The sequence below is a fragment of the Schistocerca cancellata genome, chromosome 3 (genome assembly GCF_023864275.1).
Source record: "Schistocerca cancellata isolate TAMUIC-IGC-003103 chromosome 3, iqSchCanc2.1, whole genome shotgun sequence".
Lineage (NCBI taxonomy): Eukaryota > Metazoa > Arthropoda > Insecta > Orthoptera > Acrididae > Schistocerca > Schistocerca cancellata.
The window spans coordinates 839,986,028-839,999,615 of record NC_064628.1 but is presented as its reverse complement, the minus strand read 5'-3'; positions in this window follow the sequence as shown (position 1 = coordinate 839,999,615).

Sequence of the window (13,588 nt, the reverse complement as noted above, 5' to 3'; positions counted from 1 at the left end):
GATTCTGCAAGCGATAAAATTCGGACAGTACATCTGGAGATTGTGGCGAAGCCATGACACAAGGAAGTTAAGCAAGTATAAAGAATAAGACCCTTTTTATACTCGTCGCCAATGAGGTGATGACATAAGTGCCAACACCGTGTTTCTTGAGGAGGCCGAAATGCACGCTGTTAAAGCTCACGCAAACGGTCGTGAGGTCTGGAACAGTTAACGGAAATTATAGTAGCAAATAAAGTACGTAGTTGAAGTAATACTTAACTTTATTCCATAATTGGTATACATCGGTCAGATGGTTCATGCTTCATCAGATACATAGCAAAGGATAAATGGCGCCTTGCTAGGTCGTAGCAAATGACGTAGCTGAAGGCTATGCTAACTATCGTCTCGGCAAATGAGAGCGTATTTGTCAGTGTAGCTTCGCTAGCAAGTCGTCTGTACAACTGGGACGAGTGCTAGGACGACTCCCTAGACCTGCCGTGTGGCGGCGCTCGGTCTGCCATCACTGACAGTGGCGACACGCGGGTCCGTCGTATACTAGCGGACCGCGGCCGATTTAAAAGCTACCACCTAGCAAGTGTGGTGTCTGGCGGTGACACCACACTAGTGTCATCGTCTCAGCAGCATATAATACTGCATTCCTCACGTTGCCTTGTAGTGGCGTATCTTTGCTTCTGTGGATATATTCTTATTATTGTATATGTCTCTCGTCATGCAGAAGTCTGACATCATCTTCTTTATCCTCTCTGTTATTCCTTCCTTGCTCCTGTTCCTTCCTGTTATAAATTCTCCCAGATATTTAAATTTGTCCACCATTTGCATAGTGCCTTCTGGTGTTTCTCAGTTTGCAGTGGTATTTAATGTCTTTGTCTTGTTATAGGCGATCCTCAGTCCCACCTTTCTGGCTACCTTACTTAAGTTGTCGAGTTGTGTCTTTGCGTCTTCTTCCGTCTCACTTACTACTGCTATGTCGTCTGCAAACGCTAGGCAGTCCACTTGAGCCCTGTTGTCCTTTTTGTCCGCAACATGGGTCTTTGGTATTCCCATTTCTTCGTTAATTCTCTCCACTGCCTGCTCACTTCATCCAGTACTATACTGTACAACAATGGTGTCAATCCATCTTCCTGTTTAACACCAGTCTTGATCTCAAATTCTTCTGACAGTGCTCCTCTGAATCTCACCTTTGCTTTTGTGTCTGTCAGAATTTCCTTTATGAGTTCTTGTGTAGTTCCATCAACTCCTCTGTTCTTCAGGATCCTAGCAAGAGTCTGTCTGTCGATGGAGTCATATGCCTTTGTGAAGTCCACGAAGGTTATTACTGTCTTTTTGTTTTTTAAGGCCCTATGTTCTATCAGTTGCTTCAGGATAAATATCTGTTCTATACAACCTCTTCCCTTCCTGAATCCCGCTTGGTAGTCGCCAACTGTACTTTCTACCTGTTCTTCTACTCTCTTGAGCAATAGTTTTGACAGCATCTTGTATCTGACCTCTAGTAGCGATATTCATCTGTAGTTGTTTGCATCTCTCTTGTCCCCCTTCTTATGTATTGGTACTACAATTGCATTCTTCCATCCTTCTGGCAATTTCTTTGTTCTCCAGATCTGGTGAATTATGTTGGTCATGTTGTCTATTGCTTTGTTGCCTCCCCACTTTATCATCTCGGCTGCTATACCATCTTCTCCAGTTGCGTTATTATTCTTTAGATCACTTATGGCACGTGCGACTTCATCCCTGGTTGGAGGATGTGGCTCTCTCTCTTCTGTGTCAGTTCTCAGTTCCAGCTCTTCTTCAGGTGGTTCACAGTTCAGCAGGTCGTGAAAGTGCTCTGCAAAAATCCGACAGTTCTCCTTTGCACCAACAGCCAGCCCCCCTTTCTTATCTCTTATAAACAGTTCTCTACCATTGAATCCAATCAGACTCTTTTTGAATTTCCAGAAAAAGGGCCTGCTGTTGTTTTTCCTGAAGTTGGGCTCAATCTCATCCAGTTCCTGCTTCATCTTCTGTCTTCTGGTCCATAATATTGTTCGGGCCACTTCCTTTCTTGCTCCTAAGAAAACTTCCCATTTTTGCAGTCTCATCATTACATGCTACATTCTCGTTCATTTACATAACAAGAACTGGAATGTCCGACAGGTGTTGAAATTAACAATCATTCATCTCGTCACCCTGGGTGCTTTTCATTGGACTTTGAGAGCTTCTGTAATGTTTATGGCCTCTTTGAGCACTTATCGCTGTTCGACATCTACATGGCCTGCTTCGTGTAAATCTACGGAGGTCACCCTGTGGTAAACGTTCTCATTTTTTGATAAGACCCCTTGAGAGATTTTGGAGAGTCTGTGGTGCAACAGAATACATCAAACACGTTTGTCAAACATGTCCCACAAATGCTTGATGGAGTTTAGATCGGGATTCTCCGCTGGCCATTCCATTAGTTCATTTCCCGTCACATGGGCCCTGTGACAAGGAATTCAGGCGACCACCTTATGTGGCAATTATCAAATGGTCCAACAAGAGCTGTTCAATGTACTGCATGTACTGCATGTGCTGCTAAAGCGACCATAGACAACGACAAGACCCGTATGGCTGTCGAAACTGAAGCTTCCCCACAACATCACAGAACCCAGGCTGAACCTGTCGATTTCCTTAACAATATTTGGCAGGTATCGCTCACCACAGGATATTCACACACGAATCTGGCCATCACCGTGAGTCAGAGAAAATCTGGGCTCATCTGTAAATAACACGTTTAGCCAGTGACGAGGTTTCCAGTTGACATGGGAATGGCAGGACAAAGGCGAGATGATGTCGTGGCAAGCGAGATAGTCGAACAGGGCGTCTGGGTCATAAGGCCCTTTCTCGTAACCTGTTCCTTACAGTCTGATCTAACATAGCGGCTGCAGTGGCCCTTCGTTCGAACTGAAATGTGTTCTAGGGTACAACAGCATCACCTTCAGTCTTATCCAATAATCGTGACACATCAGTTGCTTCCATTTTGCAGTGTGCGGTTTTAAACCTGTCACTTCTATGGAATGGCGAGAACACTGTTAGTGATCCTCAATAATAGTTTTCTTATCGATTTTCTTCTCTCTCGTTTCGGGAGGCTTTATTCCTCTCAGTCAATACGTGTCACTGTGTATTCAGGACATTTTTGGAACAAACTTGTAAAACACGTTAGTAGATTTGTCCACATGGAGAAACGAGGTACCTACCGGTAGCAAAATGTTTTTCTTACAAGCCACCAAATCACAATGCAATGACATGTGTGTCTTTCAAACAATATTAGTATATCAAGCACCCTGTAACATTACCTAATTGATTCACCAGCAAAAGTAACTACAGGGTACAAAACAATTTTCTCGGAAGACGCCAAATCTCAGTGCAGTGATATGTGTACCTGTTAACCAATATTAATACACAAAGCACCCTGTACATTACTTAACTGATTACACCTGCAAATAGCGTATTTAATCAACGATGATTACACAATACTGGAGATCCATAAATGAAAACTTATAAGCAGTAAACTCCTGCGTGCAATATTTATACCTTTTTCCGATATTAGGTGTGTATAGAGGGACATAATTTTACATGACATCTTGGATATTCGGGAATCCAGCCGGATGTTCGCGTCGTTCTCGCACGATATTTCAACAGTGTGCCTCGCTGTCTTCTTCAGATGCTACCTGAGACTGGTCCTTGGGTCGATCGAGTCCAGTATTTATGCCTGGGAGGAGCTGGGCGTTCCCTAATCGGGTCGAGTGTTCCATCTGTGGTCCGCGCCCGCCATACTCGGCTTCAACGGACCCCTCCAGTCGCAGATGTTCCGACTGCCGTCGGCGCCCGTTCTGGCCGTCCTCAACGGATGTGGTTATCATCTGAGGTGTGTCAGACCCGGTCTGAGATGTTGGGTACTCTATTCCTGACTGTTACTATGATTTCCACTTCTGTTTCGTGCTGGGCGCTCCCTAATCGGTCCGCGCCGCTTCGTGTGTTCCGTCTGAGGTCCACGCCCGCCAGACGCGGCTACATTGTCCCTCTCTGGTCGCTGGTGTTCCCTCCGCCGTCCGCGCCCGGCCTGGCCGTTCATGATCTGGGGTGTGTCAGATCTGGTCTCCAATGTCAGACACCTTGCCTCACGGCTGTTCTCTCGGTCTCCACTTCTATTTCTTGTAGAATCCCGGAGTGTCCTACGTTGAGTTTTCACAAGCTCAAGCGCTGGATTCCAGGCAGTGCTGATTTGGTATCCCGAGTCACGGTTGATTAGATTGTCTGTGACCTTAATCTCAATGGCTTCTTTAATGACACTGTCCCAAAATCTTGAGGTCTGTGTCACAATCTTGGAGTCATTGTAATCCATTGAATGACCAAGTTCCAGACAATGCTCTGCTATGGCTGATTTAGTTGCCTGCCTGAGCCTGGTATGTCTCTGGTGTTCTTTACACCTGATGTTCAGAGTTCTGGTGGTCTGGCCAATTCCCGAATATCCAAGATGTCAACAATCGCCGGGAAAGCATGAAGAATTACATAATTTTACATGTTTTGCAAAGTTACATGTTACATACGTTATCAGTATCAAGGGGTGACAGGCTATTGGAGAAATAGACATGGACTACAATTTCACAAACGACACTGTAGCAGTGTAAACGTTAATAGAGTCGAAATGGTTCAAATGGCTCTGAGCACTATGGGACTTAACATCTGTGGTCATCAGTCCCCTAGAACTTAGAACTACTTAAACCTAACTAACCTAAGGACATCACACACATCCATGCCCGAGGCAGGATTCGAACCTGCGACCGTAGCGGTCACGCAGTTCCAGACTGAAGTGCCTAGAACCGCACGGCCACACCGGCCGGCTTAATAGAGTCGGTTGAAAAGTTTTCAGTTCTCATCTTGTAAGATAGTGACGCACATAACTGCGCACCTGGTCAATGGGTGTTATCCTTAGTATGGATCTTATGAAATAACTTACGATCACATTCCACAAATGCAATAAAATATTGTGCAAAGACGTTAATAGTGGGATAAAGTATGTACGGCCCCACTCCCCATTGTTGCCAGATGTATCCAAGATGATGGCGATAACGTCATCCAATATGGCGGCGAGTAGACTTAGCAACAATGCATGACATCATCCAAGATGGCGGCTGTGACGTCATCAAAGATAGCGCATTTTGGCATGAAGATAGGTCAGTTGGGCAACCTACACTAACCTAAGCCCCTCCACTCCCCTCCCCCAGAAAAACGGCGGGAAGTCCAAACTCCAACAGGATAATGCATCACACCATGGTTATCTCTACTAACATAAGAAAATTGTGTGGAAGATTGGTCACTTGGGCAACCTAAGTCACCCGACAGCCACCTCTTCCTAGGAACTGGTGCCAAGTTTGAATTTTGGTGGTAATGAAAGGCCACTTGGGCTACCTCTACTAACCTAAGAAAATGGAAGGAAAGAAACGGCATTTGACTAACCTAAGTTACCCAACCTCTTCTTAGGGATTGGCAGGAAAATGACTCAGCCTGCACTTGACTGATGGAGAGAGGAAAGAGTGTACTTTATTTATTTTAGAACAATTTATTTAGGGATGGATTTTGAAAGATAGTATATTTATCACAGTGATACAGAACACATTCTCTGACATGCCACACAACCTACAGATATGTAAACCACTCGTAAATAATGCAATACATTTATATCCAGAGAGCCAAACAACTAGTAAATCATCAAAATAATAATGCATCTAAAAGAGTCTGCAAACAAACTTGCTAATCGTCAACTGTTGAAATCATGCACTAGTTTTATTTAAACAATTTGAGGCACTACCACCATCCAGTGTGTTTGCCATGAGGTCCAGAGTCCAACTGACCTGGTACACAGTACTACTACCAGAGGGCACTGTCGTTCATTCCGTGATGTAATCCAAGATGGCGGCCATGACGTCAGCTGATGACGCAAGTACCATTATCCAAGATGGTGGGAAACAGTGTGTCCACCACGAGGTCTGAACCTAGTACACAGCACTGCCAAGAGAGTGCTGTCACTGTTCCATGATGTAACCGCAGAAGCTCTCTATCAAAAGCAGAATATTTCTTCGGTGCTGTAGATAGTATTTTAGAGAAGAAATGAAGTAGTGAAACTGTGTAATCTTTTTTCTGTTCTAATACTGCCCCAACTGCAACATCGCTGGCATCCATAGTGATGAACAAATCGGAAAACGGATCAGCGTGGGCAAGTACAACTGTATGAGCTAAAGCTGTTTTAAGAGCCCTGAAAGACTCTAGCATGGGTTTAGTCCAACATATTGGTTTAACGCCTGAAGTTTGTTTGCCAGAGAGCGAGTCCGTCAGCGAGGCCTGCACGGCGGCAGCAGAAGGTAGATGATGGTTGTAGTAATTTATAGCGCCTAGGAAATGTCTGAGTTCTTTGTACGTAGCTGGGGATGGCAATGACATGATAGCCTTCATGCAGGATTTGGTGGGCTGTATCCCATCTGCAGAGACAGTGTAACCCTGAAATGTCACAGAAGAATGATGCAATTGGAATTTTTCTTTGTTAACCTCAACACCACTGGATGCCAAAGTCTGGAGGACCTGAGATAAATGACCTTCATGGTCTTCAGTCGATCTGCTGAAAATGAGTATGTCATCCAGGTATGTGAAGCAGAACTCGAATTGTAAGGTTGAGTCAATGAAACATTGCCATGTTTGTGCCGCATTCTTTAAACCAAATGGCATGAAGTTGTACTGGAACAAACCGAGCAGCATGATGATCGCAGTCTCTGGAATGTCTTCTGGCGCTACAGGAATCTGGTGATAAGCACGTTTGCAGTCAATCACACTGAAGATTGTGGCGCCCGATAACATATGAGTGAAATTGTTTATGTTTGGCATGGGGTAATTGTCCATGACAGTGCAAGCATTTAAACATCTGTAATCACCACACATTCGAAAAGAACTGTCGTGTTCGGTGATTAGGGGAATTGAGGGGAATTGGTGAAGACCAATTGCTGTCTGATAGCTGTAGGATGCCTGGCTCCAGAAGTTCGTTAATTTGCTGCCGGGCTGCGCGCAACTTAATGGGGCTGAGGCATCTAACCTTGTGTCTAATAGGAGGGCCAACAGTGGTAATTATCTTGTGTGTTGTTCCATCAGTGACAGAAGAGACTGAGAATTGCACACAAGGCTGAGTAACATTGTGACGTGGAGTTTTGGGACGAGTGGGGTGCAATAAGGCGTAGCCATTAGCACGAGTGGGAAAAGGCAGCATGGAAGTCCTATGCCTATTACGTGAGTGTGGCGTGCACTTGTTTGTAGAGGTCGGCTGCGCGTGCACCACTGAGCGGAGTGGGGACGCAGCGACTGTCTGTTGTTAACTTTGCCTTTGGGGAGAGAGGCACTGGGGTCGCGCGAGAGACAGCGATGGCCACTGAGTTGCTTGGCTGGCACATGGGAGAGGGGAAATGTTTATCAACAATTGGGGTGGCTGCCTGTGTAGTGGGTGTGGTCGTGCTGTGTGAGCGACTGTTATTAGAGACACTGTTTGAAACACGAGACATTGCGCGTAGTGGGCGCTTGGATGGTACGGAGGTCACTGAACGCGAATTGTCACACACAATGAATGTTTTTGAACTAACCTGATGAGTGTTTGAACTGATGCTTGGTGATGAAGTTCGATCCAGTGAAGGAACTGCAGATTGCAGTTTCAACAGCAAGGTGCAGGCCGCAGCGAGCTCATTGTAAGTGTGAGCAATGCATTGTTTCAGCTCGTCGTTCTCCTGGGGGAGGTGCACCACTGAGTCGTATTCTGAAAGTAGGTTAATGATGCAGGTCACAATCTTGCTCACAAGGGTAGGACACTTGCGGGCTAAATCCCATGTTGTGGCAGAAACTGAATGAGGAGAATGGGTGCCAGAGCACGGTATCAGAGTGTTAGACAGTTGGTGTAACACTGAACACTAGACTACATTCGAGGAGAGCTTGTAATGGGACAAAAAATCCATACCGAGAATTGGTTCATCGATTTCGGCAATCTAGAAGGTCCATGGGAAAAGCAGAGAAGGGATAGGTGCACCATCACTTTCACAGAACCAACAGTTTGTAATGTTGATGCATTGACAGCTTGTAGGAGAGACTTCGTTGGTGAAAAGTCAGTAGGAGCCAATTAGGTAGACAAACTGCAATGAAATGTCTGTCACGAATAAACGACCGCTCAGCCAAGGGGATGAGTGGACGGAGTGCAATGTTAGGAGATGCCTGTGAAGTTCCCTGCAGGACTCGGCGTCACTTAGTTCCTGTGGTCGGTGTTTGGGTGTTGGCAAGGTAAACTGCACCTCTTGGCCTCAGCCTCAAAAATCTTCTGGTAGCAACAGTACAGATGAGCCAGATGTGGCGGCGGCGGTGACTGTGATAGTGGCGGAGGCTTGTCCTCGTTGATCTGTTCTGGGGTGTAAATCGGGACGTATGGAGCAGGGACGATTATTCAGTGTTTGGAAAGAGGAGAGAGCAAACGAGTACTGCCTGGTGGCGTAGAAGGCATGGAAGTGGAACGGGCCCTGCCCCTGCCTGCAGACAGCCGGTAAACAGGAGGTGTAGTGTCACACAGTGATGGTGGATGAGCTGGTTGTTTCTAGCGTAGGAGCGCATATAGCTGATTTGCGATGCATAGGTGAGAACCGATGCACTTGAAAGAGAAGAGCAGTAGGTGTATCTGTAGGTTGGTAGATAACTTGGCAGACCACACCGCCCACAGGGTGGCATCTGGCATTGTGTGTTCATTCACAAGTAACCTGAGGCGGCGCCAAAGTTGTGACGGAGTGTGGTCCCCCAGGTGCTCCTCGTACAGAATCTTGATTATCAATTCCTGTGACAAGCAGGCAAGTCGGTATATCGTTTTCTTGGTGAACTCGTACTTCGGTAGAGGTGGAGGCGAAAGTAGGAGATCACAAATTAAATCTGAGTGGTCATGAAAGTGTATGTCCAAACATAGGAACTTGGATTTGTCATCAGTCACTTGACGCAGCTTGAAGAGGTGCTCCATCAGTGCAAACCATGAAACTGGATTGTCCTCGTATAGGGGAGGTAGCTTGGGTACGGTGGCCTGGAGGTGGAGATGAAGGTGGCTTTGGTGTGTCTTGGAAGGCCTGCAGCCCCACTGCACAAGATTTCATGCTGGAATCCGGCATCACCGGAGTGGAAATGCTACTAGCACACACATTCGGAACAATGGCTGGTTGTAATGTCTCTGAAGACACCTGAAAACACGACACGGCAGGCATGGTTGGTACCATGGAAGCAAACAAGAGAGAGGCGCATAATGAGGGCCTGTAAACTGGACCAGAAATTGTAGGAATAGCACTGACATTGTCCAACTCAGAAATGATGCAGAAGGCCAGTGTGGAAGATGCAGACAGTACTGCAGAAGGAATCAGTGGTTTTATGGTCAGAATCAAGGCCCCCCGTTAGAAGGGGGGGGTAGTGGGGTGGTGGCCTGGAGCTTAAAGTGGCAACAACAAGAGTTTTCCACACACACTGGCCATGCACCCTTCATGGTAGGACCATAAAATGCTGGTGAAACCTGTTGGTGGTGGCACTGTCGTAGTACAATGTTGCTGGGTGAAGAGCCTATGTTGAGTGGACTCGTACTCACGTTGTCATGAAACTGGGCCGCCAATTGGTTTGTTCTGGCGAACTGGAAGCATAAAAATGTCTGTTACTGATTTGTGAGGAAGGTGAGGCTTGCGTAGCTTGGTAATAGTCGACTGCGTGTGTGTTTTGCACAAATGGCAGCATTGCACATGGCACTACTGTAACCGACATCGTGGTGCGTAGAGGATCAAAGCACATGTGCGAATTTTGGTCCCTTTGAACTTACTACAAGCAATCGATCATCACACTATTTAGTAGATCGTCCACTTCACTTTTCACTTGTTGTTGTGCGTAATCCGGCGAAACAAAACTTGAGTCCATTGTTTGAGGTAACTGCATAACACTTGGTCGTTGTGGAGTTGCTAAAGTAGAGGTTATCCTCATCGAAGACCGTATATCATTGTCCGTTAGCTGTGAAATAACTGATGGTGGAGGGTTGTGATTGTCAGGTTGTTAGAGCTGGGCCTCCAAATCTTCACAAAGAATGTTCGGTGATGCAGCCATGGATTCGTATGTGAAACGTGAAACCTGTTGATTCTATATGACCGGCACAGAATTTGCGGAAGAGGTAGAACTTTTTGTCTGGTGACACCAATAAGGGATTTTGGATATGGATCATAATATACATAATAAACAGTTGCTAAGTTTCCTATATACACATATATTTTACCATAAAGACTGATACACATGAACACTGAATGCAGTACAGAGGCAGACTGAATTAAACATTGTGGCTTGTCAGAGCAGTTAATGCTCCAAAGATTGTAATTTGTGTGGTCGTGCCCTATCGACACCACAAGCATATCCTAAATCATCAAGAGAATTTAGCTGCAGGAGCTATTTGTTCTTCTCTTCTAGGTTAAAAGTGATGATAAAACAAAATCAGTGTGCTCAAAATTCTTTCATAATTTATGTAGAGTAAGCCAAACAAAGATTAATGACACATCAAAAGGTGTTAAAAATGGTGGTAGTGTCTGAGAGAGGAGAGGCAGCAACAGAAAGTATGCTTCATTTAGTGCAAAAAGAGAAAAGAAGACTGCTAACTTCTGTACAATTATTGTATTTTTTCCTGTGAGAGGACATTCATTTTTACCCACAGACATGGCTTTTGAGATTAAAAGTCTCTTTGTTAGCGCTCAAACATCATTACACCCAAGGAACACCGAGAAGTTTATCAGGCTGTGAGAACTGTAAAATTTCTAGGCAAGGAATGATTTGTAAGGGATTACCAGATGCTTGCCAAGAATTTTAAGAAATTGGATGGGAGGAAAGAAGTGTAGAGAGTGAGAAAGATGCCCCTAGATGGCCCATGCCCACAAATAGTTTAGCATTGGATGGTTCCTTGCAGGTGCTCATTGCTCTACCAGAGATTTGTTCATTGGAGATGTCTTCAAAAGAGAAGTAATTATAAGTGAGCATGTAATTGGTCATGGTGATCAGGCAGGAGGTGGTAGATTTGAAGTCAGTCAAGCATTGGGAAAGATAGTGTTTAGTAGTGGATATTCGGGATGTTAGTATAGAGGGAGGAGAAATCAACAGGGTGAGCAGTCAGGGGTTGTAAAGGAACAAAAACTTTGGAGAATCAATCAGAGAAACTGTTTGTGTCTTTTATGTAGGACGGTAGGTTAAGCGTAAAAGGCTGAAAGTGTTGGTCCACAATATTTGGTTACTGTGCCCGTACAGAGAGAATCTCTGCCCTTATCCCCAATGCCAATAGCCAATGCCAGACTAACTGCAGACCTACAACCTCCTTCTTGGTCACCATGACCAATTATGATACTAACCCACAATTATTTAACTATAGGAATATTTCCTAATCATTCAGAATCCCAGTCCCCTTGCCTGGTTCAGATTCATTGATGACATCTTCATGACATGGACCTAGAGTGAGGGCATCCTAACTGCATTCCTACAGAACCTCAGCACCTTCTTTCCTGTTTGCTTCATCTAGTCTTCTCAGCCCAAGTCATTTTTCTCAGTGTTGAACTCCACCTTTAGGATGGTTACATCATTCCTCAGACTACATCAAACCTATAAAACCACTAACCATACTTCCACTTAGAGAGCTGCCACCCATTTCACACCAAGAAGTCCGTCCCATACTTCTTACCCACCTTTGGTTGTCACATGTGTAGTGACAAGCACTCCCTCTACAAATATACCAATGGTCTCACTGATTCCTTCACAGATGAAATTAGCCTCCCAACCCTGTCCCATCCCTTGTCCCACCAGTCATCTATTATCCCCTACATACCTACAGCCCAACCACAAAGTGACACTTCTCTTGTGATTTGGTACCAGGCAGGACTGGAGCAAATGAATTATATTCTCCTCCAGGGTCTCGACTAACTCTCATCCTGACCTCAAATGGAAAATCATCTCCCGCCCCCCATGCCCCTCTTTTCCCTCACACTCCTCCCTATAATGTATTCTTCATTTCTGTAATCCCACTGGCTTCAGCCTTTGCTAGTCCATGTCCTTCAACTGCCTATCTATTTCCCCATTCCCATTTCAGTACTACACACATTTCATCTCACTAATACACCTACAAAGTCCCTTCATAATGTCTACTTCTTTCTTTTCTCCTCTTTCTTCCCCCCCTCCACTGCACAGCCATCCTATGTTGCACCTAACACCCCTACCCTGTCTCCAAACAGTGCCTACATGCTTCCACAGGCAGCACTAGAATCTTCCTCCTCTCTGCCCCATGGCTGTCCTTTACCCCCACTACCCACCCTAACTATGTAGATTGCTGCCCATATCAGACATAGTCACAGCTGGGCCTTAGAGCCCAGAGACAGTGGTCACATGTGCGTGAATATTCTAAATCTGTAGAAGGACTTTATCTGAAAGATGAACTATTTCTCTAGTTCCTTTTATTGTACCTGTCTGTGACACTATGATCCCTCTATGTGGTGATTAGCAGTCTATCCTTTGCATGTAGAAGATGGATGGCTAGGTCTGACAGATGAAAGAGTGAAGGCATCAGAGAATCAAACAGGCAAAAAGCCTAGGCCTAGTAGAAGTCATTGGATAACACAGGTGACAGTAAATTTAATGTACAAAAGGTGAAAATATAAAAATGCAGCTAACAAAACAGGTGAAACGAAAAACAGATCTTTACAAATGAAATTGAGATAAATTGTAAAATGAAATGACTAAGTGTGAGCCGTAGTTGTGTCCGGCTCTTCAAAAAGCATGCCAGGCGGAGTGCTTTTGCTTCGCATCTAGTGTTTGCAGTGGCACGTTCTTTATGGCATGCTGTTTGGATTGCTACCATCCTCTGGCGGGAGGTGGAACAAGTGTACGGTTGCGTGATGATCGAGAAGTACGTACTGGGCAGTGATCAAGAGAGGTGGTGGTGTGAGCGGGGCCCTGCTGTTGGAGGTCATCAACTGCTCACCTCGTGCTTTGGCTGACCTCTTGGCTGTAAGTGGTTTATGAAGCTTAGAAGCCGTGGTGCAGGAGATCAGTGTGTGGGACCATATGTCTTCTTATCGGCTGTTGAAACCACTTGAGGAGGTGGTAGCTTCAAATGGAAGTTTTGGGGCTGATCTGCTATGGCCCTGTAGACCACCAGTAACTATTCCACCTATTGTGATTTGGGCCCCTTTACACGTGTCACTCTCTCACCGAGCTAAGGAAAATTGTTTTTGGGAACTGCCTTTAATGTGAAGGTTTGTGTGCTGGATTATTCACATTTATCTTGTAACAAATATAAGTTATGTAACTGGCGAGAGACAACTATTTTTGCTTAGTACAAGCTACCTACTTAAAGTTTTTTTTTTTGGAATTGTTCCCTTATTGATATAACAAGTTTAAAATCTTCTTATTGTTAATGTTAAACCTTATATATATATCAAGCTAAAATCTCATTATTGGCTAGTTGTTAATGTCATACCTTTTCATAACGAAAATTATCAAGCTATTTGAAATTGTTTTGAAA